Here is a 3,291-nt window from a genome sequence, read left to right as displayed (position 1 = left end):
GACTGGAGTCGTTTATAATTAGTGTAATACTAATAATAATAAAAATAATATGGGATTTAGTTTGTATAAACGACTGGAAGAATCTAGACTGGAGTCGTTTATAATGCATGTAATACTAATAATACCAATACTAATAATAATAATAATAATAATAATACGGGATTTAGTTTGTATAAACGACTGGAAGAATCCGGTGTTCCAGCCTTATAGATACAGGGGCTAGCTACGCAGAAACTTGCGTAGCGAGAAAACAATTTATCAAGCAATAACAAACTCTCAAAACAAAATTAACTCAAATGAAAAACTTCCAATACACAAATCCACATACATGTTTTTCTCAAGAATTTTTTTGAGCGGGAAAAAGATTATAATTGCAAATATTGACATTTTTCTTTTGTTTGGAGTTAGTGCACAAAGGTTTCTAGACGACTAAAATTGTTCCCTTCATTACTTTTTGCTTTATTTCTACTATGTATGAATTAGTCGTCTAGCTTGCTAGACTACCTGCGTAAGAGATTGGAATTAAATTAGGGTCGGGATAAAAATGGAAGAAAATGAGCTTTGGCTTTAAAGGGGCCAGCGCGGATGCAAAAAAGGGCCCGGTAATACTTCTTTAAGGGAGATTTGGAAAGCCAGAGTTTTAGGCGAGCACGCGGTTGTTTCTAGATCTAGTACGCTTCGGTTATGGGTAAAGTTTCACTTTAGATTCTATTTCATTTTTTTTGAGGCATGAAAATTTCCTCGCCTTGTAGTCCAGTAGAATTAAAAGTAAAACAAATTTTTGTAGTTGTATTTTTTATCAATAAAGAGATAATTTTGTTCATGTAAATGATTTTTTTGTAATTTTGTTATTTAGGAATAATGAATTTTTATTTTAAACATTTGGAAAGATCTAATATCAAGGAATCTATTATTAAATTCACATGTCCTTTTTGTCTGCGTAATGTTCAGTTTCGCAACAGTTTTAATCATTTACAATTTGTGTTGCACTAATAGTCCGGTAAAATTAAGTTTTTACCTTGAAAAGAATAATTTGTGTTTTTTGAAATTTGACACAGATTTTCCTTATGGGTCAAAGAACCACCAAAAACGCGCAGTAGATTCGAAAAGTTGTGGACCCTTTTTTGGGGCATTTTATGATGACGCCTGAATGGGCCATTCCATTTAATTTCCATACATGGGTTGGACGAACCTTTTCAAGTCAAAAAATGTGTGGATACCTCCTGGAAACTGGCAGAATCTGCAAATAAGCCCTTTTCTTACCTTAAATAGACGGTGGATGAACTAAAATCAGTCTTTTATCTCTTGGAAATACTAAAATAATATTCTCCCCCCCCCCTAGAAAAATGAAAAACACTCTTTTGGACCCCCTGGAAATTCTGCTCGAATTACCTCCTAGAAATAATCCTCCACACCCTGTCTGGATATAAAATAGAATGGCTCAATCGACCGCGGTTTTTTTTTTGGTTCTATAGGAAAATCTGTGCCAAATTTCAGCTAAATACAATATGATTTATTCCAAAATTAAGATCTTTTTGGAGCTGATTTTTTAGACTATAAGGCCGAAGGTCCTATAGATTTGGCATGGAAAATACATACACGCTTTATGAAATTGACCAAAACAATTAGAAGATGCTAGGTTGATGCTAAAATTATCACCATCATTGAATTTGCCAACTGTACCAAAGAATTTGTCTTTATCCCTCAATAATGCTAAATTCTTTTTTACAAAAATGTCAAATCTTTTCCTTGAGGTATCTATTAAATGTAAAATTTAGATTGAGTTTGGGTCTTAAGAATACCGTTAAGAATATTTTAGGATTGATGAAATTGATGAAAAAATTAGCTTGATGAAATTATAAAAAGCGGGTAGGCGAAGAAAACGTGTTGGATGGTCACCAATGATCATTAACCCATTGACAATCATGGACCCCTGCGAGCCATTTGGAGTGGGGAGTCCAATATTTGAGATTTTTCACTTTTTACACCCTCAAAACACCCTTGATTTGGACAAGGCTTATCTAATGTACAAGTATAAGGTCAGCAAAAAAAGTGAGGGGGGGTCATTCCCCCCCTCCCGTCGACGGGACCCATGTAAAATTCTGTTTCAAAAAGTCCACCCATTCTGAAATAGGAGCCTACAAATTGATGTGCATTTACTAAAACGTGCCCGGGAAAATTTAAAATTTCGTTTTTGTCAGTTGATAAGAAACCGAGTTTACTTGTACTAAGCCAGATATTCAGTCACAATTTGACATCAAATTTTACCAAGTGACTGAATAAATCTGGCTTAGATTTCTAGGCTAAAAGATCACCCCTAGATCACGAGATATGATGGGTCTTAAGATCAATCATCTTTGCTGGTTCAACACCAGAGTCAGAAAAACTTTAAACCCAAATATCTCCTGTTCTGGCCATGGAAACATAATATAATTAAACATAACTAAATCTTACAGCCCCGATGAAACTATTTTCCTCAGAGGGGAAAAATTTCCATTGAAATCTCGATGGGGATAGAAATTTTCGGAAATTTTACTGTTCCAAGGTTAAAAAATCCAGTGGGGATGGCTTTGGAGTGCAATTTTTAAACATTGGATCACGAATGGGGATGAAATAAAACACAAATTCCCAGTGGGGCAGAAATTCCAGGGTATTTTGCCACCGGGGACGAAATTTTTGCTAAATTTTCCAGTTGGACTGCCAGTGGGTCTGTGACACAGGGGTGTATAACCATACCAGTTAATACATTTCCATCTTTTGAGTCTGTTTTCGAAATATAAATCCTTTTTGAAATAGTTGATTACGTCACAAGGAAATATGAATTTCGCAGGTCATCTCAAATTGACGTGATTTTGAAAATGACCCCGTTATTTCGTTATCTACTTTTCATAATCTTTCGATCGACATTTAAAATTTATTTCTAAAAATCTTGTTTGCAGGAGGTACTAAAATTGTAGTGTCCCCAAAAAGGGTCCAAAAAAATTCGAATCAACTACGGTTTCTCTGGTGGTTCTTTTCCCACATAAAGAACTCTGTACCAAATTTCAACCACATTATTTTTTCATGGTTAACAAGCTACATCCTGATGGACCTACCTGAAGGCTAACGTGTAATAAGTAAAAAAATACCAAACAAATGGCGAGAAATATAAAAAAAGGAGAATTTCCCCAAATAAGAAAATCCGAATTTTACGGCCAAAATAAATTTTACGGAAAATACAGCTTCAGCTACTTTTTAGAGAACCTTGCCTTCTGTCTTTATGAGAAAAAAATCTGAAAAAACTTTAATTTC

Source organism: Clytia hemisphaerica, unplaced genomic scaffold (genome assembly GCF_902728285.1).
Source record: "Clytia hemisphaerica strain Z4C2 unplaced genomic scaffold, Clytia hemisphaerica genome assembly, whole genome shotgun sequence".
Classification (NCBI taxonomy): Eukaryota; Metazoa; Cnidaria; class Hydrozoa; order Leptothecata; family Clytiidae; genus Clytia; species Clytia hemisphaerica.
The sequence above is the reverse complement of the archived record's forward strand: the minus strand, read 5'-3'. Positions refer to the sequence as shown.